The sequence below is a fragment of the Nyctibius grandis genome, chromosome 26, assembly GCF_013368605.1.
Source record: "Nyctibius grandis isolate bNycGra1 chromosome 26, bNycGra1.pri, whole genome shotgun sequence".
Taxonomy (NCBI): domain Eukaryota; kingdom Metazoa; phylum Chordata; class Aves; order Nyctibiiformes; family Nyctibiidae; genus Nyctibius; species Nyctibius grandis.
This window is the reverse complement of record NC_090683.1, coordinates 1,383,383-1,409,807: the sequence shown is the minus strand read 5'-3', so window position 1 is coordinate 1,409,807 and position 26,425 is coordinate 1,383,383. Positions and strand designations below refer to the sequence as shown.

The 26,425-nt window shown below is 49.5% G+C and overlaps 4 pseudogenes; 1 reads left to right on the top strand and 3 right to left on the bottom strand.

Annotated features, from left to right (window-relative positions):
• The first annotated feature begins 948 nt into the window (after positions 1–948).
• On the top strand, positions 949–1,719 carry LOC137673702 (feather keratin Cos1-1/Cos1-3/Cos2-1-like; annotated as a pseudogene).
• A 2,772-nt stretch (positions 1,720–4,491) lies between these two features.
• On the bottom strand, positions 4,492–5,263 carry LOC137673703 (feather keratin Cos1-1/Cos1-3/Cos2-1-like; annotated as a pseudogene).
• Positions 5,264–9,043: 3,780 nt separating this feature from the next.
• On the bottom strand, positions 9,044–9,871 carry LOC137673954 (feather keratin Cos1-1/Cos1-3/Cos2-1-like; annotated as a pseudogene).
• Positions 9,872–22,251: 12,380 nt separating this feature from the next.
• Positions 22,252–23,087, bottom strand: LOC137673694 (feather keratin Cos2-3-like; annotated as a pseudogene).
• Positions 23,088–26,425: the final 3,338 nt, after the last annotated feature.

Here is a 26,425-nt window from a genome sequence, read left to right as displayed (position 1 = left end):
GGATGATGGCCTGCATAAGCGAGCAAGATTTCTTGGCCGTTCCACATGTATAGAAAGCAAAAAATGGAGGGCACAGGAGGCAGAGACTGCATTTCAGTTATCTGAGCACCTCTCTGCCAGGCCAAAGGCACCTCCATTCAGCTGCAGATGGGCTCCTTCTGGCAAGGAGAATCTACTACTCTGCAGTGCCCATGGACACACCAGGGTGGAGACACCCTGCTAGGACCTGCACATGACATCATGACGAGGGTCACACAAGTACAGACTGACACACATGTGCTCATGCATACCTGCATGGAACCACTCAAAACCCTGTACGCTCACATAAAGCCAGAAAATATCAGCAACTGTGGACTCTGCTGAGGAGATACAGGGGGCCACACTGGCAGAACAGAACTCAAGCAGCCCAGGGAGGGACGGGGCTCCAGACATGCTCGTGGTGTTGCCTGAGGGCCTGCAGAGGCTGCACAGAGAGGGGATGAGGCAAATAAGCACAGCAAAATTATCCCGAGAGCACTGTTAGTGTTGCAATGGGGTCAAACCTTCCCAGCAGAAGACCACTTGTGTGCAACAATGAGCAACCATCAGAGAGAGGTGTGGGGAGCAAGAGAAAAGGATTTGGCATGTCATCTGAAATGGCAGTCCTGGGGCATCTGGACAAGAAACATGAGAGCGATGCCCATTTCCGGACAACTTTGCCACAAACAAGCCCACAGGAATGACCCAGGTGCACATCACCTGCCTGCACAGGACACCATCAGCACTTGAGCTGAGTCTTCTGCCTGCGCTGACGTGTTTCTGCCCCGGACATCCTCGGGCCTCTCATCCCGGCACTTACAGAAGACTTCATATGGGAAAGCACGTGGCATAAGCCAGGAAATGAAAAGGCAGCAGTGCAGGAAACCAAGACACCACCCATACCATTAGCTGGGATGGTTTGCATTTGACATGAGCTTGTCAGAAAATTATTACTTCCACAAAGGTTGCCTCTGAGCCTGAGGCAGTGCAGAGCTAGTATAAAAGGCAGCCCAGTTCTCTGCTCTCTCATCCACTTCTCTTGCCTCCTTCTCCTTGGGAATCAGGTGAGTGTGAAGCCTCTTCTCCTTCTCCTTCAAGATCAGCTCTTTCCTCCACGTATGTCTCAGCTGATGTGGGCTGTCCTGGCCCAGGGCTGGGAGCTGCTTTTCATGGGAGAGGGAAGGGGAGGGAAGGTCTTCCACAGAGAGGAGCTGGGAATTAGTGAGGTGGCTCCTGGGCTTTGGGCTGTGCAGTGTATGGTGAGCCAGGAGATTCCTTGGCTCCACAGTGGATGGGTGCAGTGCTGTTTCTCATGTGTCCATGTTTTCTGCTTCCCCTTGCCCTCTCTCCCAGGTGCACCTCCAGGCCAAAGACATGTCCTGCTATGACCAGTGCCGGCCATGCCAGCCCTGCTGCCCACCATGCCAGCCCTGTGGCCCAACCCCTCTGGCCAACAGCTGCAATGAGCCCTGTGTCAGGCAGTGCCAGAACTCCACCGTAGTCATCGAACCCTCCCCCGTGGTGGTGACCCTGCCCGGCCCCATCCTCAGCTCCTTCCCACAGAACACCATTGTGGGATCTTCCACCTCTGCTGCTGTTGGCAGCATCCTCAGCTGTGATGGAGTGCCCATCAACTCTGGGTGCTGTGACCTCTCCTGCATTACTAGCCGTTACTGTGGCAACAGATGTCAGCCCTGCTAAATCTGCTGGCAACATCCCCTGGCAAGAACCTCCAAGACCTCGGAACATAATGCTGGACAGGAGATAGAGCTTTGGGGCATTGTTTGGGCCATTGTTTCCTTCTTCCACTCTTCTGTCTCTACATTTCCTTTGCTGTCGCTGTCTCCCAGAGCCAGCCTGATGGGGATCTGTTGACCTCCCTTGCTTTGCAGGGCAGGCAGATGGACACCCTGCAGGAGCTTCTTTCTTCATCTTAGTGGCTGTCCCTGGTGCTCCCTGTGAGCCACATCCTTTTCTTCTTTAGACTCATTAAAGTTGTGCTGCATCGAAGCCTGGGCCTCTGAGTCCTCCTTCCTTCTGTGGCAAGTGTACCAATCTGCTCAGGGGAAAAGGTGGAGGAAGGGGAGGGTGGGACTCAGAATCACAGAATCAGTCAGGTTGGAGGAGACCTCTGCGATCATTGAGTCCAACCATTGCCCTGACACCACCATGTCAACTAGACCATGGCACTAAGTGCCATGTCAAGTCTTTTATTAAACACATCCAGAGATGGTGACTCCACCACCTCCCTGGGCAGCCCATTCCAATGGCTAATGATCCTTTCTGAGAAGAAATGCTTCCTAAAGTCCAACCTGAACCTCCCCTGGAGAAGCTTGAGGCTGTGTCCTCTTGTCCTATCGCTAGTTGCCTGGGAGAAGAGGCCGACTCCCACTCCACTACAACCTCCCTTCAGGTAGTTGTAGACTCCCTGCAGTGGATTTTGTCACTTGGAAATATGCTAAATTAATTTCATGGTTTCATGAATAAACTGATCGTAATTTCTTCTGAGGGGTGTTCAGCTTAGTGAGTGTCTCTAGACTTGTTCACCTAAAGAGACACTGCAAGCAGGGAATAGCAAAGAGGGGCATGAACATCTGCACTTCTTCTCTAGAAGGCATTTGTCACAATCAAGAGAAATGAGAACCCCCGACAGGGTGAGTCAGGAGATCCATATTAGACATCTGTCTAAGGTGGCAGATACATGTACCCAGAGTGTAGTGTTATCTACGTCTTCTAGGTGACAACTCTGTTGTGTGCCGAAGTGCTCCATCCTGGGGTCCACTGCCTGGGTGCAGGGCATAGCAGAGCTTTGGACCTATGCTGGAGCTGTGCCTTCCTGGGCTTAGAAGCAGTACTCGTCCTCCCAGTGTAACTACCCACACTGGTCCTGTTCCCTGCAGAGCATGGCATGGGGAGAGGTGTCCTACTATGAGGGCACAGCCCTGCCCTTCAGTGTGCCCATGTGGTCCCCAGTGGTGTGCCGGGTCTGTTGGAGGACAGATCTCCAACGGCCAGGGACTGCAGTGTTAGGAAGACCCTGGCCTTCAAGTGAGGAGCAGTGGTGTTGTGAGCAGAGCTCAGGCTGGCCCTGTCTCAGAGCACCAGGGGAGTCAGGGAAGATGAGTATGGGAAAGTACATGCCCAGCGTTTGTGCTATGCATGTGTTGGTGCCTGTCCTGTCGTGTTGAAGGTGCCCAGCACCCAGTGACATGAACAAAGATAGTGCCTCTGCCCCAAACGGTGGTCAGGAAGAGCACGAGTGGAACCTCATGTGGTCCATGAGGTGTTGTGTGCCTGAGCATTTATTTTGAGCCCAGCAAAGCCTTCAGGAGTTCCTTTTCTGCATCCAGGAGACCACAGATACATGAGGGATAACAGGATTTAGATCATTACCTGGGGATAAGACCACTATCTATAAAGATATTTTTAACTATAATTGAAAAGCATACCTAAATGTTGACATTAATAGTGAAGCCACAAGTCATTTGCACAAATTCAGGGAAGATGAAGCCCTGAAACAAGCAATGAGAAGGCAGGGAGTCACTGGACTGCGGAGAGCCCAAGTTGCTGTGGGGATGCCCTGTGCATGCTGCCATCTGCTCAGTCACCATCTGCCTGTAAACGGTGGGTTAGTGGACAGAATGTAGTTCTTCAGGCATTGGGTGCTCTCCTGGAGCTCCAGTGGCCCATGGGGCTGTTGGGATCACAGGGAGTGGGGACTCCATTGTTTAGCCTGAGTGTGGCTGATACCAATCCGAACTTGTGAATTACCTCAGCCCTGCACATCTGGACAGCAGCTGTGCCCTGCCAGGTGCTGAAGGACTGTCTGAGGTACTTATATATCTCATCTGGCTGTGTCCTTGTGTAGTGGCCACGGACTCTAGATCAGGCAATGGAGTGTAAGGAAAGTGTGAGACGAGGCTATGGGCTTTCCCCAGGCATTGTTGTTTTCCATCCCCACTCCTGCCACTCTTTGGAACCATCCTCTCATTGATGGTCATTGGCTGTGGAGTAGCCAGGGATGCCTTCCTCAGCTCCAAGGGAAAGTGCATAAAACAAAATCAACTAAAGTAAGTCCCACTCTTCCCTTCCTCCACCTTTTTCCCTGCGCAGAATGGATGACTTGCCACAGAAGAAAGGAGGACTCAGAGGCCCAGACTTGGATGCAGCACAACTTTAATGAGTCTAAAGAAGAAAAGGAGGTGGCCTACATGGAGGACCAGGACATCACTAAGATGAAGAAAGGAGCTCCTGCGGGATGTCTGCCTGCCTGCCCTGCAGAGGGAGGGAGGCAAACAGGTCCTCACCAGGCTGTCATTGTGTGGTGGGGACAGGAAAGGTAAGGAAAAGAGAGAGATTGGAAGAAGGAAACAATGGCCCGAGGCTCTAAATACAATGCCCTGAGCTCTATCTCCTGTCCAGCATTATGTCCCGAGGTCTTGGAGGATCTTGCCAGGAAACATTCCAGCAGCTTTAGCAGGGGAGGCACCTTCTGCCACAGTAACGGCTAGTAATGCAGGAGAGGTCACAGCACCCAGAGTTGATGGGCACTCCGTCACAACTGAGGATGCTGCCAACAGCAGCAGAGGTGGAGGAGCCCACAACAGTGTTCTGTGGGAAGGAGCTGAGGATGGGGCCAGGCAGGGTCACCACCACAGGGGAGGGCTGGATAACAACGGTGGAGTTCTGGCACTGCCTGACACAGGGCTCATTGCAGCTGTTGGCCAGAGGGGTTGGGCCACAGGGCTGGCATGGTGGGCAGCAGGGCTGGCATGGTCGGCACTGATCATAGCAGGACATGTCTTTGGCCTGGAGGTGCACCTGGGAGAGAGGGCAGGGGGAAGCAGAAAACATGGACACATGAGAAACAGCACTGCACCCATCCACTGTGGAGCCAAGGAATCTCCTGGCTCACCATACACTGCACAGCCCAAAGCCCAGGAGCCACCTCAACTAATTCCCGGCTCCTCTCTGTGGAAGACCTTCCCTCCCCTTCCCTCTCCCATGAAAAGCAGCTGCCAGTCCTGGGCCAGAACAGCCCATATCAGCTGAGACATACATAGAGGAAAGAGCTGATCTTGAAGGAGAAGGAGAAGAGGCTTCACACTCACCTGATTCCCAAGGAGAAGGAGGCAAGAGAAGTGGATGAGAGAGCAGAGAACTGGGCTGCCTTTTATACTAGCTCTGCACTGCCTCAGGCTCAGAGGCAACCTTTGTGGAAGTAATAATTTTCTGACAAGCTCATGTCAAATGCAAACCATCCCAGCTAATGGTATGGGTGGTGTCTTGGTTTCCTGCACTGCTGCCTTTTCATTTCCTGGCTTATGCCACGTGCTTTCCCATATGAAGTCTTCTGTAAGTGCCGGGATGAGAGGCCCGAGGATGTCCGGGGTAGAAACACATCAGCGCAGGCAGAAGACTCAGCTCAAGTGCTGATGGTGTCCTGTGCAGGCAGGTGATGTGCACCTGGGTCATTCCTGTGGGCTTGTTTGTGGCAAAGTTGTCCGGAAATGGGCATCGCTCTCATGTTTCTTGTCCAGATGCCCCAGGACTGCCATTTGAGAGGACATGCCAAATCCTTTTCTCTTGCTCCTCACATCTCTCTCTGATGGATGCTCACTGTTGCCCACAAATGGTCTTCTGCTGGGAGGGTTTGACCCTTTTGCAACACTGACAGTTCTCTCGGGACAATTTTGCTGTGCTCATTTGCCTCATCCCCTCCATGTGCAGTCTCTGTGGGTCGTCAGGCAACACCATGAGCATGTCTGGAGCCCCGTCCTTCCCTGGGGTACTTGATTCCTGTTCTGCCAGTGTGGTCCCCAGCATCTCCTCAGCAGAGTCCACAGTTGCTGATGTTTTCTGGCTTTATGTGAGCGTACAGGGTTTTGCATGTTTCCGTGAAGGCATGCATGAGCACATGTGTGTCAGTCTGTACTTGTGTGACTCTCATCATGATGTCATGTGCAGGTCCTGGTAGGGGGGTCTCCACCCTGATGTGTTCACGAGCACCGCAGAGTAGCAGATTGTCCTTGCCGGAAAGAGACCGTCTACAGCTGAATGGAGGTGCCTTTGGCCTGGCAGAGAGGTGCTCAGAGCACTGAAATACAGTCTCTGCCTCCTGTGCCCTCCATTTCTTGCTTTCTATACAGATAGAAAGCCCAAGAAAGCATGCCCACCTATGCAGGCCATCATCCCTGAATGTATCCCTTTATGATGCAGTGTTGCTGGTGACTGGGATGAGACATGGGTTCCTTATATCCAGGCCAATGCCAGATGCACTTCTGCAACTCATCAGCCTGGTGTTGAGTGAGGCAGGGGCCGAGACCTTGCACCAAATGGGTATTGGCCTAAAGGGAAGGGAGATCAGATGTTGCTCTGCTGGGAGATACAGGACAGACTCTCTGGGTGGCACAAAGGGAGTCAAACAGCTTTGAGTCAAACTCCTCTGGTGTTCAAGCACCAGGACTTCATTATGCTCCATAAAAAACTGAGACTGAGGGCCCAGCGACTGTGTCTGTGAAGGCAGGGACATGTGATTTTAGAACAAACTGCTAAAAAACTGCTGTGTTTTCATGAGCAGGTCAGAAAAAATCCTTCTTTGTGCAGGAAGGAATTGCTGTGTACTGACTGCGACCCCCATTCTGCTTCCCACTGCGCTGCTTGGGTGTGGAGGAAATAGAAGAGCCATGAATGAAGGAGGGAAGTTGAGTCTGTGAAAAAGAGGTGGGGATGTGGTGAAGGTATTTTAGGATTTTTGTGGCTGTTTCTCACCATCCTGCTCTAGTTTCCGTTGGTAGTAAGCTAAACAAATCTTCCCCAAGTCAAGTCTGTTTTGCCTGTGATGGTAATTGGTAAGGAATCCCCCTGTCTTTACCTCAACACATGATCTTTTTCACGTTACTAGTAGCCTGCTGGGTACCTCGAAGCCAGCCAAGACCTATGTTCTTTTGCAGCAAATCTCATAATTAGAAGTGCCATGATGTGATTATCACTTACATGCTTTTTCTTTCTGCTTGTATCTGTGCCATCAGGAGCAGGCTCTTTCTCCAGCATTGTTACCCTCAGAGGATAGTGAGCAATGATGTGAATTGGCCTTTGTGCTTGTGTACCTGGGAACTAGTGGCAGCTTTACAGCCATGGGCAGAGCACAGCCCACCAACCCTCCTGCCATAGGCTCAAACAAACAAGGACACCCCAAAGGCCATGTGGGAGGAAAGCTGTGAATGGGAGCTGCTGTGCTGATGACCTGCTTTCTTCAGCTCTTTCTGACTCTGCTAGCAAAGGTCCTGCATGAGAACTGATGACAGAGGAGAAACACCTGCTGCTTTGGTTGTCTCAGACTCCCTTCACCTGCATTTCTTACCCCAACCATCCATCCCTCATTGCCTCTCTTTTCCAGCCCATTCCCTCTCAATGTTTCACAGATAGGTCAGTGCAGAAGATCTCAGCTGTCTTTGTAGTCCCAGATTTCTGAGCTTCAAGCACCAAAGGCAGTTCCCTCTGAGCTCTAGGCTTCAGGAGAGGAGGGAGCTTAGGAGGAGAGGCGCAGTATGGTTCTCCTCTCTTGGCATCCTGGCAGGAGGCCACTCTGTGCAAGGCTGAGCTCTGGGGAAAGGGCCCTCAGTTCTCTCCTGGCACTCCTATTTCCCAATATGCACCCAGAGACCTACAGGCAACTATTGTCTTTCTGTGAGGACCTGGGGTTAGTGCCTCAGGGGAAAGGAGAAGGTGGTGAGAGCTCCTGCCATGGCACTGTTCTTTCCCTGCACCCCAGGCTGGGATTGCACTTGCCATGAGCTGCAAAGAGAGAGCGCGGGCTGTTCTGATTGGTGCTCTCTCTACAGTAGCATTGGAGGAACTGTCAGACACACATCTGTGTCATCTTGCAGGCCCAGGTGAATAACCTTTCTGTCCTGGAGCTGCTCTGTCTGATGGGAGTTGAGGTGCGTACTCTGCAAGATACCTTAGCCCTGCTAATCTGTGTCCTGGGCTACACAGTTTACTGTCTGGGTGTGAAGGAAGAACAGGGAGCTTGCCCTTGGATGCATGCCGTGCTCCCTCCTTCTGGAGATGGGTGGGAAGGTGAGGAGGAGGAGGTGTCTCTGGGCTGTAGCCAAGGTGATATCTCCTACTATTCCCTTCTTCCATCCTCATCGTCATCTTCTCTATGATCCTTCTCCCCCAGTAGAAGAGGGGAATTGCCTTGAGTGCTTGTGGGGCTGCTGACCTCCCAGGGCCTCCTGCAGCAATGGGGTCTTCCCATGAACACAGCTCCAGTTGGTATCACCATCTGTTGGGCATTCTCTGAAGCCAAGGGGAATATTTCTGGGCAGAGATTCAGCAAGAAAAGGGCTGATGGTCTGTGGCTGTGGAGTAGCCAGAGATGTCATTCTCAGCTCCAAGGGACAATGACTGAAGGAGCTTAGAGACAGTGTGCCCTGCCCTCCCAGTCCTCTAGGTCTGAGAAAGGGTCTACTTGCTCACATATTTGCTCCCACCCATCATATCTCTCTTCTCCCTGGACAGTTTTAGGGACCATCCTCCAGGAATGGAGGGAAAGGACCACTGAGAGCCAGAGGCTGGGATGCAGCAGAGTTTAATGAGTCGAAAGAGAGAAACAAGATGTCTCCGAAGAGAGGCCACACTGAAAGGATCACCATGGGCAGCTAAGAGTCAGTGCCCATGATCAAGGGGGAGTTTGCACAGGGTATTCTTCTGGCTGTCTGACAGAGGGAGAGAGGCAGGCAGGTCCCCCCTAAGCTGGCTTTGGTGGGCCTCATGGCCCAGAGAGCAGAAAACAACAAAGGAGAAGGAGGGAAAGGAGAGAGTGGAGGAAGGGAATGAGAAAACATTGGCCGTGTTTTCAGGGAGCCCAGGCTGGCCCCTTCCAAAGGGCTCACACCTTTTGCGGGAGGAGTGGGACACGCTCAGCCCTTCTCAAAACAATGTCCATGATCTTCGTCGTTCAGTCTGGCATCATCTTCAGGGTTCCCAGGGGTCCTTGTCTGGGCTGTCACCAGTGGCTTTAACAAGGGGGGCACCTTCTGCTGCCACAGTAGCAGCTGGTAATGCAGGAGAGGTCACAGCACGAGGAGTTGATGGGCACTCCGTCACAGCTGAGGATGCTGCCAACAGCAGCAGAGGTGGAAGAGCCCACAATGGTGTTCTGTGGGAAGGAGCTGAGGATGGGACCAGGAAGAATCACCACCACGGGAGAGGGCTCGATGACAACGGTGGAGTTCTGGCACTGCCTGACACAGGGCTCGTTGCAGCTGCCGGCCAGTGGGGTTGGGCAGCAGGGCTGGCATGGCACGCATGGCTGGCACTGGTCTGAGCAGGACATGTCTCTGGGCTGATGATGCACCTGGAAGAGAGGGCAGGGAGGACGTAGAGCACAGGAACATGTGAGGAAGAGCCTGAACCCCACCAGAAGGAAGCCAAGACACCTGCTGGGTGAGGAGGTGGAGGCTGGGCAGGAGGAAACTTGAGCTGCTTTGTCTGAGCTTAGTGGGGTCCTTCAGATAACAGTCAGGCCCAGGGTTGCTCCTGCCTAGCTTGTAGCCAAAAAGCTACCTCAGCCCAGCCTCAGAGTCTCTCCATGACAGACCCTCTGTCCTCTGCTCTCTCCCACCATCTTAGATATCCTTGAAGGCTAGACCTCATTCTATAGGAGGAGGTGGAGGAGAAAAGGGGTTCCAACTCACCTAGTTCCCAAGGAGAAGGAGGTGACAGAAGTGGTAGAGAGAGTGATGAATTGGGCTGGCTTTTATACCAGCCTCACACTGCCTCAGGCCCAAAGGCAGCCTCTGCATAAGCAACAATTTTCCTGTATGCTCCTGAAGAACGGAATCATCCCAGCTAATGATATGGCATGTGTAGCTAATTTCCTCTACACTGCCTTTGCATTTCCTGGTTTATGTCATGCCCATTCCACCATGGACGCTTGTTTTGAATGCTGGGATGAGAGGCCCCAGGATTTCCGGGGCAAGTATGCGTCAATGTGGGCAGAAGACACAAGTTATGTGCCAGAGAGGTCCAGTGGAGACAGGTGGTGTCAGCCTGGGGCCCTCTGGCTTGTTTTTTTTTATGACCCTGCTGGAAGGATGGACTGCAGGTGCTCCTAGCCCTGCAAACTTCACTTGGTCTGCTGAGACCTGGCATTGTTTTCATGTAAGAACCAACGGGTAGAAAACAAGCACTAAGACTCCACATTTTCTTTTTAATGTCTACAAGTCCCTTTTGATGTGTTGTTCTTACATAAATATTTAAAGGAAGAAAGAAAAAGAGACCATATAGACCTTCTCTTCTCGAATTATTGGATAAAACTGAGTTAAGTTGGATGGGGCTTTGAGTAACTGATCTAATGAAAGATGTCCCTGCCCATGGTAGAGGGGTTGGACAAGGTGATCTTTAAAGGTGCCTTCTAATCCAAACCATTCAATGATTCTATCATTCTGTGAAAATGAGATCTACATATGTAGGAATGGACAAAGTCCTTGAAGCCACGCAAAGAAAGGTAGTTCAATGCCAGAAGAGATGAAATGCTGAGGTACCAGACATGGGCAGATAACATGGCATGAATTATGCAGAAAATATTTGGTAAGAAGCAGAAGCAGAATGAGAAGCAAGGAAGTTTATGTCTCCTCCTTCTGAATGAGAAATTGACTGTTGCTACAGGTCATTAGGTGATATAGAAAAAAAAAGGATCAACTGAAACCCTTGCAAGGTACTATTGAAAGAGGTATGAGCTGCCAGACTTGACTATCAGGATTGACATGAGCCTGCAATATAAGATTGCACAGATACATGGATCAGCATTTTCTAGATTATAGCAAGTGAGCTGGACAATTAATAGAATGAGTGAGCTGATAAAGTGACAGCTGATTACACAGTCAGGCAGTGTAAAAATGAGTTTCTGGCTTCATAGGTCATGCACAGATGGTCTCTGTGCTGCAGTTCCCATCAGAGACACACATCCAGATGGGACACAGCATAACGCTGCAATGCACTTTCTCCACCAGCAGCTCTTATTCTTACATCTTCTGATATGCTATTAGTCCCCTAGGTACCCAGTCCCTCATGATGATGCTGCTGGTGGATAACTCCAGATGTTGGGTGGATTCAGGGAGGTTCTTCTCTGCATTGTCTGCAGAGGACTCCCTGGTGCTTTTCTGTGTGCAGGATGCCATGCTCCAAGATAACATTGGAGCACTGGGCAATCATTAATGGCATGAGATTTAACAAGTCTAAGTATTGGATTCCTCACCTGGGACAGAGTAACACCAGACACAAGTGTAAATTGGGAGAGGAGTGGCTGGAGAGCAGCCCTGCACAAAGGGATTTGGAGGTGTTGGCTGACAGCAGGCTCAACAGGAGTCAGCAGTGTGCCCTGGCAGCCAAGAGGGAAAACTGCATCCTGGGCTGCATCAAACACAGCATAACCAGCTGGTCAAAAGAGGTGATTATCGTGCTCTATTCAGCATTGGTGCGGCCTCACCTTGAGTACTGTGTGTGGTTCTGGGCCCCACAATTTAAGAAGGATGTTAAGGTACTTGAATATGTCCAGAGGAGGGGAACAAAGCTGGCAAAAGGGCCGGAACGAATGTTCTATGAGGAGTGGCTAAGGACCTTGGATTTGTCTAGTTTGGAGAAAAAGAGGCTGAGGGGCCACCTCATTGCTCTCTACAGCTTCCTGAGGAAAGAAAGTGGAGTGGGAGGTGCTGATATTTTCTCCCTGTTATCCAATGGTAGGACATGTGGAAATAGTTCAAAGCTGCATCAGGGGAGGTTCAGGTGACATTAGGAAGCACTTCTTTACTGAAAGGGTGCTAAAACACTGGAACAGGCTTCCTAGAGAGGTGGTTGATGCCCCATGCTTGTCAGTGTTTAAGAGGCATTTGAACAATGCCCTTAATAACATGCTTTAACTTTTGTTCAGCCCTGAAGTGGTCAGGCAGTTGGACTAGATGATCGTTGTAGGTCCCTTCCAGCTGAAAATATTCTATCCCATCCTATCCTATCCTATCCTATCCTATCCTATCCTATCCTATCCTATTTTTCTGACATCGGCATCTCTCCTGGGAAACCTACATGCTCGACTACCTCTCTGAAATGCCTGTACACCAACACACACAGCATGGGGAATAAATAGGAAGAATTAGAGATCTATGTGCAGTTGCAGGGCCATGATCTCATTGCAATCACAGAGACATGGTGGGATAGCTCACATGACTGGAATGCTGTCATGGATGGGTACATACTTTTTAGGAAAAGGCCAGCAAGGCAAGGAGGTGGAGTTGCTCTTTATGTGAGAGAGAAACTGGAATGTATCGAGCTTTGTCTAGGGGCGGATTAAGAATGAGTCAAGAGCTTACAGGTAAGAATTAAGGGGCATGCTAATGGTGGTGACACTGATGTAGAGGTTTGCTACAGGCCAACTGATCAGGAAGAGGAAGTAGATGAGGCCTTCTACAGACAGCTGGAAGTAGCCTCACGATCGTAGGCCCTGGTTCTCATGGGGGACTTCAATCACCCTGATATCTGCTGGAAAGACAACACAGCTAGGCACCCATGGTCCAGGACATTCATGCAGAGCATTGACGATAACTTTTTGACACAGGTGGTGGAGGAACCAATAGGAGAGGTGTGCTGCTGGACCTTGTGCTAACAAATAAAGAAAGTCTTGTTGGGGATGTGAACATTGGGGGCAGCCTTGCAGTGATCATGAGATGGTGGAGTTCACAGTCTTACATGGAGGAAGCAGGGCAATATGTAGGATTACAACCCTGCACTTCAGGAGAGCTAAGTTTGGCCTCTTCAAGAACCTACTTGGGAGTATACCATGGGATAGGGCTCTAGAAGGTAGGGGGTCCAAGAGAGCTGGTTAATATTCAAGCATTACTTCTTCCAAGATCAAGATCGGTGCATCCATCTAAGTAAGAAATCAAGCAAAGGTGACAGGAAGCCTGCGTGGATGAGCAAGGAGCTTCTGACTAAACTCAAATGGAAGAAGGAAGTTTATGGAATGTGGAAAAAGGGACAGGCCACTTGGGAGGAATATAGGAAGGTTGCCAGAGTATGCAGGGGTGTGATGAGGAAGGCTAAGGCCCAACTGGAATTAAATCTGGCAAGGGACATCAAGGACAACAAGAAGGGCTTCTTCAAGTACATCAGCAGCAAAAGGAAGACCAGAGAAAACGTGGGCCCACTGCTGAATGAGGAGGGTGCCCTGGTGACGGAGGATGCAGAGAAGATGGAGTTACTGAATGCCTTCTTTGCCTCAGTGTTTACTGCTAAGGCCAGCCCTCAGGAATGCCTGGCCCTGGAGATAAGAGAGAAAGTCTGGAGAAAGGGAGACTTTCCCTTGGTTGAGGAGGATCAAATTAGAGATCATTTAGACAAACTAGACTCCCACAAATCTATGGCCCCAATGGGATGAACCCACGAGTGCTGAGGGAGCTGGCAAATGTTATTGCCAAGCCACCCTCCATCATCTTTGAAAGGTCATGGAGAACAGGAGAGGTGCCTGAGAACTGGAGGAAAGCCAATGTCACCCCAGTCTTAAAAAAGGGCAAGAAGGAGGACCCAGGAAACCACAGGCTGGTCAGCCTCACCTCCACCCCTGGAAAGGTGATGGAACAGCTCATTCTGGATGCCATCTCTAAACATGTGGAGGAAAAGAAGGTTGTCAGGAGTAGTCAACATGGATTCATCAAGAGGAGATCATGCTTGACCAATCTGATGGCCTTCTGTGATGACATGACTGGCTGGGTAGATGAGGGGAGAGAAGTGGATGTTGCCTACTTTGACTTCAGCAAGGCTTTTGACACTGTCTCCCATAACATCCTCATAGGAAAGCTCAGGAAGTGTGGGCTAGATGAGTGGACAGTGAGGTGGATTGAGAACTGGCTGAATGGCAGAGCTCGGAGGGTTATGATCAGCAGTGCTGAGGGTAGTTGGAGGCCTGTAGCTAGCGGTGTTCCCCAGGGGCCAGTACTAGGTCCAGTCTTGTTTAATTTATTCATCAATGACCTGGATGAAGGAACAGAGTGTACCCTCAACAGGTTTGCTGATGACACAAAACTGGGAGGAGTGGCTGATACACCAGCAGGTCGTGCTGCCATTCAGCAAGACCTGGACAGGTTAGAGAGTTGGGCGGAGAGGACCTTAATGAAGTTCAACAAAAGCAAATGTAGGGTCCTGCACCTCGGGAGGAATAACCCCGTGCACCGGTACAGGTTAAGGGTTGACCCACTGGAAAGCAGCTCTACAGAGAAGGACCTGGGAGTCCTGGTGGACAAGTTCATCATGAGCCAGCAACGTGCCCTTGGGGCCAAGAAGGCCAATGGAGCCGTGGGGTACCTTAGGAAGAGTGTGGCGAGCAGGTCATGGGAGGTTATCCTCTCCCTCTACACTGCCCTAGTGAGGCCACACCTCGACTATTGTGTCCAGATCTGGGCCCCCCAGTTCAAGAAAGATCAGGAACTATTGGAGAGAGTCCAGCAGAGGGCTACAAAGATCAGAGGACTGGAGCATCTCTCTTATGGGGAGAGGTTGAGGGAGCTGGGTCTGTTTAGCCTGGAGAAGAGCAGACTGAGGGGGGATCTTATCAATACTTACAAATACCTTAGGGGTGAGAGTCAAGAGGATGGGGCCAGGCTCTTCTCAGTAGTGGCCAGAGACAGGACAAGGGGCAACAGGCACAAACTGAAACACAGGAAGTTCCATCTGAAAATGAGGAAAAACTTCTTTACTTTGAGGGTGACAGAGCACTGGCACAGGCTGCCCAGGGATATTGTGGAGTCTTCTTCTCTGGAGATATTCAAAACCCGCCTGGATGTGACCCTGTGCAACCTGCTCTAGGTGAACCTGCTTTGGCAGGGGTTTGGACTAGATGATCTCCAGAGGTCCCTTCCAACCCTAACCAGTCCGTGATTCTGTGATTCTGTGATTCTGTGTCTTCTGACACCCTGTGCTTGACCAGTATTGGCAGCAGAAGCAGGATGTCTCCCACATTATCCACGTAAGGTATGATTCTCCTAAGTCACGCCATCATTGGTGGAGCCAAGGGTCTGTGGGACTCTTACCCACATTCAAAATGTATTAGCGTAATTTGCTGTTGCTGTCAGAAGACCTGAACATTCAGTGTCCCTGACAGTCCATCAGAGCCATGGCATTGCTTATGTGTTTGCTGTCAGTCACAGAACCACAGAATTGACTTGGTTGGAAACGTCCTTTAAGATCATTGAGTCCAACCATTAACCTAACACTACCGAGTCAACAACTAAACAATATCCCTAAACAATATCTCTAAGCACTACATCTACTCATCTTTTAAATACCTCCAGGGATGGTGACTCCACCACTGCCCTGGGCAGCCTGATCCACTGCTTGATAACCCTTTCAGTGAAGAAATTTTTCCTACTATCCAATCTAAACCTCCCCTGGCACAACTTGAGGCCGTTTCCTCTCAGTCTATTGCTTGTTACCTGGAAGAAGAGACAAACACCTGCCTCGCTACACCCTCATTTCAGGTACTTGTAGACAGCAATAAGGTCTCCCCTGAGCCTCCTTTTCTCCAGGCTAAACCCCAGTTCCCTCAGCTTCTTCTCATAAGACTTGTTCTCTAGACCCTTCACCAGCTTTGTTGCCATTCTTTGGACTCTCTCCATCACCTCAGTGTCTTTCTTGTAGTGAGGGGCCCAAAACTGAATGCAGTATTCAAGGTGTGGTCTCACCAGCGCTGAGTACAGGGGAATGACCACTTCCCTTGTCCTACTGACCACACTATTTCTGATACAAGCCAGGACGCTGTTGGCCGCCTTGGCCACCTGGGCACACTGCTGGCTCATATTCAGCCGGCCATCAATCAACACCCCCAGGTCCTTTTCCACTAAGCAGTTTTCCAGCCACTCTTCCCCCAGCCTGTAGCAGTGCGTGGGGTTGTTGTGCCCCAAGTGCAGGACCCAACACTTGGCCTTGTTGAACCTCACACAGTTGGCCTCGGCCCATCAATCCAGCCTGTTGAGATCCCTCTGCAGAGCCTTCCTACCCTCAAGGAGATCAACACTCCCGTCCAGCTTAGAGTCATCTGCAAACTTACTGAGGGTGCATTCAATCCACTCGTCCAGATCATTGATAAAGATTATAAAGAGAACTGGTCCCAACACTGAGCCCTGGGGAACACCATTTGTGACCTGCCAGCAACTGGATTTAGCTCCATTCACCAGAACTCTTTGGGCCTGGCCATCCAGCCATTTTTTTACCCACCAAAGTGTACGCCCATACAAGCCATGAGCAGCCAGTTTCTCCAGGAGAATGTTGTGGGAGATGGTGTCAAAGGCTTTACAAAATTCCAGGCAGATAACATCCACAGCCTTTCACTCATCCAGTAAGAGGGTCTTCTTGTCATAGAAGGAGATCAGGTTAGTCAAGCAGGACCTGCCTTTCATAAACTCATGCTAACTGGGCCTGATCACCTGGTTGTCCTGTACGTGCCCCATGATAGCACTCAAGATGATCTGCTGATCAGTGATCAGTGAGTCACCATATAGGCATGTTGTGCCTTATCTTTCTTATTACCTCAATAAAATTTGGTTTACATGTTGTCAAACTCCATTACTGTTCGGACCAGACTTTCTCTTAAAGTATAGAATATGATAGGACTGCAGACAACCTGCTCATGATTCCTGGGAGCCCAGGATCCATCACTGCATGGGTTGTGCTGTCCCATCAACCTTTCTTCCCTCTAGATTTTATAATCATTTATAATCGTTAGTCCAAGCACTTCTTCCTTTTCTTCCTCCGTATCCTCTAATATATTCAACATCACTGTTCCAGCCTCCAAGCAGTCATAGAGAAGTCCAGGCAAAAGACATTATATAACCTGCTCAGTTAATATGGTCACCATTTCTGTGTTTCTTTGATCACCATACTGGGTTTGCGTGGCAAGGTTTTGGTAGCAGCTGGGGGTACAGAGGTGGCTTCTGTGAGAAGCTGCTAGAAGCTTCCCCTGTGTCCAATAGAGCCAAAGCCAGCCAGCTCCAAGATGGACCTGCTGTTGGCCAAGGCCAAGCCAATGAACAATGCTGGTAGTGCCTCTGTGTTAACATATTTAAGAAGGAAATTAAAAATCCCAAAACTGTGCAGCTGCACCCTAAGAGAGAAATAAGAATACATGAGAGAAACAACAATGCAGACACCAAGGTCGGTGAAGAAGGAGGGGGAGGGGGTGCTCCAGGTGCTGCAGCAGATTCCTCTGCAACCTGTGTGAAGACCATGGTGAGGCAGGCTCTCCCCCTGCAGCCCATGAAGGTTATCGGTGGAGCAGATATCCACCTGCAGCCCATGGAGGACCCCATGCCAGAGCATGTGGATGCCCAAAGGAGGCTGTGACCTGGTGGGAAACCCATGCTGGAGCAGGGCCCTGGCAGGACCTGTGACCCCATGGAGGGAGAAGCCCATGCTGGAGCAGGTTTGCTGATAGGACTTGTGACCCTGTGGGGGATCCATGCTGGAGCAGTTTGTTCCTGAAGGACTGCATCCCGTAGAAGGGATCCATGCTGGAGCGTTTAGTGAACTGTAGCCTGTGGGAAAGATTCACATTGGAGAAGTTTGTGCAGAACTGTCTCCCATGGATGGGACCCCACACCGGAGCAGGGGGAGAGTGTGAGGAGTCCTCCAGCTGAGGAGGAAGGTGTGGCAGACAAAACATGTGATGAACTGACTGCAACCCCGATTCCCCATCCCTCTGCACTGCTGGTGGGGAGGAAGTAGAGAATTAAGGAGTAAGGTTGAGCCCAGGAAGAAGGGAAGGGTGGGGGGAAGTTGTCTTTAAGATTTAGTTTTATTTCTCATTATCCTACTCTGATTTGATTGGTAATAAATTAAACTAATTTCCCTGAGTCGAGTATGTTTTGCGCGTGACAGTAACTGGTGAGTGATCTCCCTGTCCTTATCTTGACCCACAAGCCTTTCATCATATTTTCTCTCTCCTGTCCAGCTGAGAAGGGGAGTGATAGAGCAGCTTTTTTGAGCACCTGGCCTCCAGCCAGAGTGTTACGACCTGGTCGAAACCAGTGCATAAATCCCTTGGAGTAAATTAAGGTGAAACGACACCAAATAACTGGTATGAAATTAAGAACAATTTATTAATACAGGGAAAGTGGCATGATCATAAGTGTCTTGGGTTTCTAAAGGCATTGAGAAAAGAGAGAAAAGGAAAAGGAAAAAGAGAGAGAGGATAGAGACTATGAGAGAGAGGAAAAGAGAGATCACCACCCTTGGATCCAGAGATGTAAGTTGTCTGTAGAATTGGTAAATCGCTTGCAGGATCAGTCCTCAGGTGGTGGGCGGGAGAGCGCACCAGCATCCCAAGCAAGAAGTTTTAAATACTTTAGGTCCTTTGCATATGAGATAGGAGAGGGTGGTAACATCCCTCTTGTCTCCCCCCTCTACTCGCTTCCCATGCTAATTGGGATGCCTGTGCATTGTAGTCCTAGATTGTTCTTGAAATGAGTCGGTGGTGCCTCAGGGGCTGTCTGGTGGTCGTGATCCCCCCTAGTTGTGGTGTTTGCTGTACGACACAGCTTCTGCACAACTGTGGTTGATGCCTTCATGTTGCGAAGATGTTGCACATGTAGGCTGGCCCCAAGGAAAAGATACTGTTCTACCTCTGCAGGACTTCTGTCTTCCTCCAGCCAGAGCTGTAAATCACACCAGTTAAGGCACAGCAAAGGTATTGTTCTGCTCCCAGGGCTCTTATCTCTTGCTAGACTTGCAGGCCTCTGTAGCACACACCCCCTCCTCCAGCCAGAGTTGTCAAACAAGTTGTTTAAGGCTTACAAACTCTGTCCGTCACAAGTACTTAGTCACCCTCACAGTTAAAAAGTGTTTCCTGATCTTTCAGGCACAGTCTCCTGTGTTTCAGCCTGTGCCCGTTGTCTGTGGTCCTGTCATTGGGCATCAGTGAGAAGAGTCTTCATGCACCTTCCCTGTCTTCTTTGCACCTTCCCTTCGATTATTTTTATATATAGTGTATTGGGTTTATCTGACAAGGTTTTGGTAGCAGATGGGGTTCCAGGGGTGTCTTCTGTGAGAAGATGCCAGAAGCTGCCCCCATGTCAGATGGAGCCAGCTCCAGCCAGCTCCAAGACGGACCCACTGCTGGCCAAAGCTGATCCACTCAGTGAAGTTGGTAGCGCTTCTCTGATAACATGCTTAAGAAGAGGTAAAAACTGTTGTGCAACAGCAACTGGGAGAGAGGAGTGAGAATATGTGAGTGAAAAAAACTATGCAGTCACCAAGGTCAGTGGAGAAGGAGGAGAAGGTGGCATGAGAACTCCAGATGCTGTAGCAGAGATTCCCTTGCAGCCTGTGGTGAAAACTGTGGTGAAAACCATGGTGACACAAGATTTCCCCCTGCAGCCCATGGAGGTCCATGGTGGAGCAGACATCCATCTTGGAGCCCATGGAAGACCCCAAGCTGGAGCAGGTGGATGTACCCTGAAGGAAGCTGTGACCCCATGGAAGGCTGGAACAGGTTCCTGGAAGGAACTGTGGTCCTGTGGAGAGGAGCCCACACTGGAGCAGTTTTTCTGGTAGGACTTCTGGCCCTGCAGAAGACCCACACTGGAGCAGTCTGTTCCTGAAGGACTGCACTCCATGGAAAGGACCCATGCTGGAGCAGTTCATGAAGAACTGAAGCCTGTGGAAAGGACCTATGTTGGAGAAGTTTGTGAAGGACTGTCTCCTGTGGATGGGACCCTATTCTGGAGCAGGGCAGAGCGTGAGGAGGAAGGAGTAGCAGAGATGTGATGAACTGACCACAACCCCCATTCCCCGTCCCCTTGCACCACTGGTGGGGAGGAGGTAGTGAAGTTGGAAGTGAAGTTGAGCCTGGAAACAAGTGATGGGTGGAGAAAATGTGGGTTTAGATTTGTTCTTATTTTTCATTATCCTGCTCTGATTTTGATTGGAAAGAAATTAATTTCCCTGAGTCGAGTCTGTTTTGCACGGGATGGCAATTGCTGAGTGATTTCCCTGTCCTTATCTCGACCCATGAGCCTTTCATCATATTTTCTCCCTCTGTCCAGTTGAGGAGGGGGAGTGACAGAGCATCTTGGTGAGCACCTGGTAGCCAGTCAAGGTCAACCCACCACACATTGATAAGATCCCCCCTGAGCCTTTTCCTCTCTAAGGTAACCAGTTACAGTTCTCTCAGCCTTACCTCATAGGAGAGGTGCTCCAGTCCTTAATTATCTTTGTGACCCTTCATTGAACTCTTTTCCACTATGTCCACATCTCCCTTGTACTAAAGAGCCCAGAACTGGAACCAGTACTTCAGGTGTCACCTCACCAGTGCTGAGTAGAGGGAAAGGATCACCTCCCTGTACCTACTGGTAACACTCCTCTTAGTGTAGCCTAGGTCACTGTTAGCTTTTTTTGAGGAAAGGTCACATTTCTGCCTCATGATCAACTTCGTGTCCACTAGGACAACCTACGTCATTTTCCGCAAAGCTGTTTTCCAGCTGAGGAGCCCCCAGCACAGAGGAATGACTCTGTCTCCTATCCTGGTCCTGTGGTTCTGGCAGTGTGCGGGGTCTGTGTGAGGGCAAAGCCCCCACATCACAGGGCCCCACTGTCTGTAGATGTGGGAAGGCCTTGCCTGTGTGTGGGGAGCAACAGTGCTGCATGGAGTACAAGGGCCACTTCAGCCTCAGGGCTCTGGAATGCTGAAGGAGCTTGGTGCCTGGGGGAAGGCACCCCAGCCTGTTCTCTGTGGTTGGGCTGGTGTGTGCCCTGTGCCATTCAGGGACAACTCATGTATCCTGATGAGTGCAGAATCAAATGCCATTGGCACTGCCATGTCTCAGCTGAGCTGGGGTTATCTGCTCTCACACATGTCTTTCCAGGCCAGAGCTGGGTTGTGGCACTTGTGGGGCCACAGTATTCATGAGCTCCTGAGCCTCAGGAAAGCTGCTCTGTACTTGGGGAAGACAAGACAGCACAGCATAATGTTGTGTGTGTTTGGGCATCAATCACTGTTCCGGGCCTGCCTTCACCCAATAAGGTGTTGGGTTCACAGGGACAGAAGACTCCAGTGTGTGGCCTGCTGTAGATGATACCATTACTAACTTGTGAACAACTCAGCCCTACACATCTAGTCAACGGGTGGGCCGTGCTAGATGTTGTGCTGAAGGGTGATAGGGCTGCATGGGGAAGCTGTCCCTGCTGCCCATGCCCAGATGTGCTGCACATGGTCCCTAGATCAGGTGGTGGAGGGAAGGGGCAGGTGGAGTAGGGGCTGTGGGCCATCCCCAAGGCCCATTCCCAATTCCAGCTACCATTTGGCAACATAGTCTTCTGAGACTCCTTGCCCAGCACAGGTCCACCCAAAGCAAGAGGAGCGCTCTTCCCTAAGAGTTTGTGGGACTGCTGACCTCCTCAGGGCCTCCCACATGCCCACAGTTCCTCTCTGGAGGACAGCAGTTGTAAGGATTCCTGTTCACATGATGTGCTCCAGGGCCAAGGGGGCATTTCTGAGCAGAGTCACAGCAAGTCAAGGACTGATGGTCATTGGCTGTGAAGTAACTAGGGTAGTCTTCCTCGTCTTCAAGAAGCAGTGATTTAAAGAGGACTTGCTGCAGTGTGTCCCACCCTCCAATGTCTCTAGGAATGATGAATGGTCACCTTGTGCCCCCACCTAATTTCCCCCTGAAGTATTATCTTTCTGTCTTAGCAGTCAGTATGGAGATGGAAAAACCACCTAAGGGAAGAAGATGAGGTTGCAGCAATTTTTAATGAGTCTAAAGAGGGAAATAAGATCACTCCAAGTGGAGGTTCCCAGCATGGGAAGGAACAGGAACAGGAACTGTCAAAAATCTGTTTCCCCTTTTCCTATGGCAGAGTTCACACAGGGCATCTTCTGACCTGCCTGGCAAAGGGAGACAGGCTAGAAGGTCCCTCCAGGCTGTTTTTTGTCATCCTCACAGCGGGCTTTGAGGGGAGCATAAGACAATGAAGAAAAGAAAGAAAAAGGGTGAGAGGAAGAGAGGGAAGATAGACAAGGGCTATGTTTTCAGAGAGCCCAGGCTGGTCTCCTCCAGTCTGCCCTTGTAGGACATACCAGAGGTAGTCAGCTGCACTTAAAACAATGGCATGAAGTTTGATCCTCTGTCCAGCATCATGTTCTGTGTTCCTGGGGGTCCTTATCCAAGGCTATTGCCAGCATCTTTAGCAGGGGAGGCACCTTCTGCCACAGTAGCGGCTTGAAATGCAGGAGAGGTCACAGCACCCAGAGTTGATGGGCACTCCATCACAGCTGAGGATGCTGCCAACAGCAGCAGAGGTGGAGGAGCCCACAATGGTGTTCTGTGGGAAGGAGCTGAGGATGGGGCCGGGCAGGGTCACCACCACGGAGGAGGGCTCGATGACTATGGTGGAGTTCTGGCATTGCCTGACACAGGGTTCATTGCAGCTGTTGGCCAGTGGAGTCGGGCCGCAGGGCTGGCATGGCAGGCATGACCGACACTGATCGTAGCAGGACATGTCTTGGGGCCTGAGGTACACCTGGGAGAGAGGGCAGGGAGGAAGCAAAACATGGGGATGCGTGAGGAGCAGCCTGTCACCACACCATGGGAGACCCAAAGAACATGTAGGGCCAGGAGGTGGAGTCTGTGCAGAGATCCCTCATCCTGCCAGGGCCCCAAAGGAGCCACCAGGTGTTATGTGACTACTGACATGTTCATAGCCCAGAAGCCACCTCAGTACATTTCCAGCCTCCCTCCTTGCCCAACCTTGTCCCCACTTCCCTCTCCCATGACAAGCAGCCCCAAGATCTGGCACAGAAGAGAGCTGGTATCAGTTGAGAGGTCCACTAAGGTAAGACCTTCTTTTCAAGAAAGTGGAGGAGGAAAAGGGGTTTCAGACTCACCTGACTCACAAGGAGAAGGAGGCAAGAGAAGTGGATGAGAGAGCGAGGAGCTGGGCTGCCTTTTATCATGGACCTTTACTGCTCCAGGCTGCTAGAGGCATCCCTTGTAGAGGTGATTATTTTCTGACAAGCCCATCTTGAATTCAAAACATCCCGGCTAATGCTGGACTGTGTTCTGGCTTCCTCAATTGCTGTCTTTTCATTTCCTGCTTTATGCCAGACACATTCCCCAGTGAAGGCATTTTTTGTGTGACAGGATGTGAGGCCTAAGCATTTCTGAAGCAAAAACACATCAGCGTGGGCAGAGGACTCATCTCACATGCTGGAATAGTCCAGTAAAGGCAAATGGTGTCATCCTGGATCGCTCCTTTGGGGCTCTTTGTGGCCCTATTGGCAAGAAGTGACTCAGAACCTGGGTTTGACCCTATCCTGCCTAAAAATGATCTTAGGAAAATTCTATTGCCCTTTTTTTTACCTCCTCCTTTTATGCACCAGAAAGAGGGGTGTAGATCCTATATCTTAGGCCATGTCCTTCCCTAGAATGCCCTAGCTCTACCACAGTCGTCCCCAGATGTCCATAGCAGAGTCCACTATTGTTTGTGTTCCTACGTCTGTTCTTGTCTTGTGTATATTTGTGTGCAGCTGGATTTGTGTAAATACACGTGGGTGCAAAATTTATGCATGATTCCATGCTGATGTGCATGAGTGTGTGTGTCCCTCCTGATGTGCAGAAAACAGACTCCACAACCAGCAAGGCTGTAAAGTAGGTATGTTTATTCAGCGCTGGGCAGCACGGGAGGTAGTGCCACCAAAGTCATGCGTGCCTTCACGGTAATTCAGCTTGTATTTATGTAGCAAAGTGTTACATATTCATCATTTCAAGGATGCCTATACATATTCATGACTTTCCCCGAGAAGGCAGTCTTCATTATAATAAGTTCCAGGAGATCATTTCCATAGTCTCCGCCTTTAACTCCTCCTGGTTGCACACGTGCAGTTCCTCCTGGTGGTCGTGGGCCGAGGTCTCAGGGATGAAGGCCGTATGTCTTCCTCGCTGTGCACTTCTCACCTTTTCTTCTTGCACGGGCGTGGTAACATCTTGGCTCAAAGCGCAAGACCAGTTCTCGCTGGGTTTTGTATAACCTTAATGTTCTGTGGCTTGTTCTGTTGAGATATGCTTAGGCAGTTAATTTACGCATCAGGCTGATAACATAAAGAATTTAAATAATTTCTCGACCCCTAGGACAGCTCACAGGCAAAGAATTTCTCAACCCCCAGGACAGCTCACACCCAGATCAAATAGCAAGTAAAAAAAGGAAAAGGAGTTGTGTTATGTTTCTTATCAATCCCCCCTTTTCTATAAAGTTAGCAAATTCTTTTACAATATCATTGAGACCTTTTCAAAACACTTATTCGATTCTAATTGTTGTCTCAGCTGGTGTTTTCTCCAGGTTGGTATTGATGCGCTCACAGTGATGTACCTGTGGGGAGAGGATAAAATCTTTCCTAGAGAGATAACATATTCTTTTAGATATTGTTTCCCATGATCTCAGGATCAACTCCTGTTTCTGTCATTTGATAAGGTTTATCATAATGACTTTAAAAGGATTAACCTTTTCCTTAGTTCTAGGTTGAATGTGTATTTGTAGCAAAGCTAAGGGTAAGGCACCTGGTTATTTAATCTGATTTTATTCATTTGTCTTTTTAGGTTTTGATTCATTCTTTCTATTTTTCCCTTTAATTGAGGTCTCCATGGGGTATGGAGATTCTATTTTATTTCTAATACTTTAGCCAAATTTTGAACAGCTTCCGATACAAAGTGTGGGCTCCTATTTGAAGATAGTTCCATAGGTACCCCAAATCTCAATATTATTTTCTTAAGAAATATTTTTGTTACTTCTCTTATCTTGTTGGTGCGACAAGGGAAAGCTTCCGGCCAGCCTGAAAAAGATTTTATCATTATTAAAAGATACCAATACCCATTTGCCGTGGTTCTAAATGGTTCCATGAGCATGGATTACTCCAAAGGTAAATTTTGAACCTGTCCATATATTAACAGTTTTGTCTTTCAATAATTCTAATGCTCTCAGAAGGGCTATGAGTTCTGCCTTCTGAGCTGATGTGTTAGATGGTAGAGCCTTAGCTTCAATTATTTCCTCAGTGGTTACCACTGTGTATCCTGCTTTCTGTGTTCCATCCCACATAAAGCTACTACCATCCATAAACAAGTCCCAGTCTGCGTTGTCCATTGTCATGTTTTTCAAGTCACCTTCGTTGGAGTACGTCTGTTCCACCATCTGTAAGCAATTATGTGTTAATTCTGTCCTACCAGGATCTGTAGTCAGAAAGGTTGCTGGATTCAGGATGCTGGTTACTTTCAGCTTCACATCATCTTGTTCCAGAAGGATGGTTTGATATTTCAGCATCTGGCTCGGTGACAGCCAAAGTCCTCCTTTTTGTTCCAGAATAGTTGTAACTGCATGGGGCACAAACACAGTTAGCTTTTGCCCGAGCGTCAATTTTTGGGCCTCTTGGATCAGTAGTATTGTAGTTACCACTGCTCAGAGGTATGTTGGCCATCTCTTATTGACATTGTCTAGTTGTTTTAAAAGGTATCCCACAGGTCTTCTCTATGATCCTAATTTCTGAGTCAATACTCCTAGGGCAATATGCAGTCTTTCATGTACAAATAGTTCAAATGTTTTTTTCTAAGTTCGGGAGGCCTAGAGCTGGAGCACTAATTAAAGTCTGTTTTAATTTTGTAAATGCACCCCTGAGCGCAAACAAGGAGGCTTCCCCTCCCCTGCACAGCTTCATATAAGGGTTTGGCAATGAGTCCAAAATTCGTTACCTGCAGGCAACACTATCCGGCTGATACCAGACGGTTCAGTTCAGCAATGGTTTAGCAAGAGTAGGCCTCGGAGTAGGCTCTAAAAGGCCTGCTCTGTGTTACCTTTACAGAGAACTAGCTTTCCTGTCAATAATTTTCGTTTTAGCTAGAATAATAGAGAATAACAATAGGTTCTGAAGCAAACTACATGTTTTGTAGATAGAGTTTGTTTATGGGATTGATAACAAGGTTCTAGTAAAAAATGATTCATGCTGTTTACACTTAGTCCTAGAAAAACAAAGGTCTCTGCTAATTATATAAGGCCAAAAGACAAAACAAAACTGTAAAGAGCAACTTTGTGATGTCTAAATTAACTTGACTCATAAACTCTTGTGTCAGAGGAGAGATAAGTCCAAAACGATATCTTCTTCTTGAGAACACATGTACTTGTAAACAAGAAGGCCTCGACCACGCTTGCGCAGAAGCACGATTAAAGGGGGATTGTGACCACCAGAGACCCCCAGAGACCACCCAAGACCCCTTCCCCAATTAAAGCACACATGTGTAAAGACATTATGTAATGCATTATATAACGTGTTATGTATAAGTTTTTTTTTAAATGGGTGGGCTTTTCCTTGGATTTA